Genomic DNA, 707 nt, shown 5'->3' on the forward strand with positions numbered 1-707 from the left:
GAAGTTGTACAAAGTTCACAGTCTAAGGATGATCCTATTTCAATAACCTGAACTCTTGGTGTTTTTAATTTGCTATTGTAAGACCTCTGTGTTGCCTGACCTTGAAGAAGCCTGATTTCCTTTATTGTGCCTTCTGCAGAAAGCAGAGTTCTGCTGCCTCTTCCTGGGGCATTTTTGTCTCTGTCCCATTCTGTCTCTTAGCTTTATGCAGGAGCATTGGCAGATATAATCAAAACCACCACCACCCCTGTGCTAAGTACTCCATCCATATTTAATATTTTTATTTTCACTTAAACATTTTTTTTTGGTAAAAAATATATAATGCTTCACGAACTTGTGTGTCATCCTTCAGCAGGGGCCATGCTAATCATCTTCTCTTATCATTCCAATTTTAGCATATGTGCTGCCAAAGTGAGCACTCCATCCATGTTTATTCATGGAATCCTCACAACAGCCTATGGAGTAGGTGCCGTTATTATAAACTTTTTGCAGATGAGGAAATTGAGGCATAGAAAGACCGATTTGCTCAAGGTCACGTCTAGGGACCCTTGTGGCCTAGCTCCAGGACATTACACTCACCTGGATTTTTTTTGGGACCACTTCTCCTCTGTGTGCTACACTAGCAAATATTCTGCATCCTCCACCATCCTCGCTCTAGCAGCCAGAGCTTTTTTATGTCATACTGACCTTCCTGTGGACTTTATAGG

The 707-nt window shown here is 41.4% G+C and overlaps 1 non-coding gene across 1 annotated transcript; it reads right to left on the reverse strand.

Annotated features, from left to right (window-relative positions):
• Nucleotides 1–310: 310 nt before the first annotated feature.
• Nucleotides 311–419, reverse strand: LOC115836880. Its single transcript, XR_004031872.1, has one exon. It is a non-coding gene; the product is annotated as a U6 spliceosomal RNA (small nuclear RNA).
• Nucleotides 420–707: the final 288 nt, after the last annotated feature.

Source organism: Nomascus leucogenys, chromosome 9, assembly GCF_006542625.1.
Source record: "Nomascus leucogenys isolate Asia chromosome 9, Asia_NLE_v1, whole genome shotgun sequence".
NCBI classification, from domain to species: Eukaryota; Metazoa; Chordata; class Mammalia; order Primates; family Hylobatidae; genus Nomascus; species Nomascus leucogenys.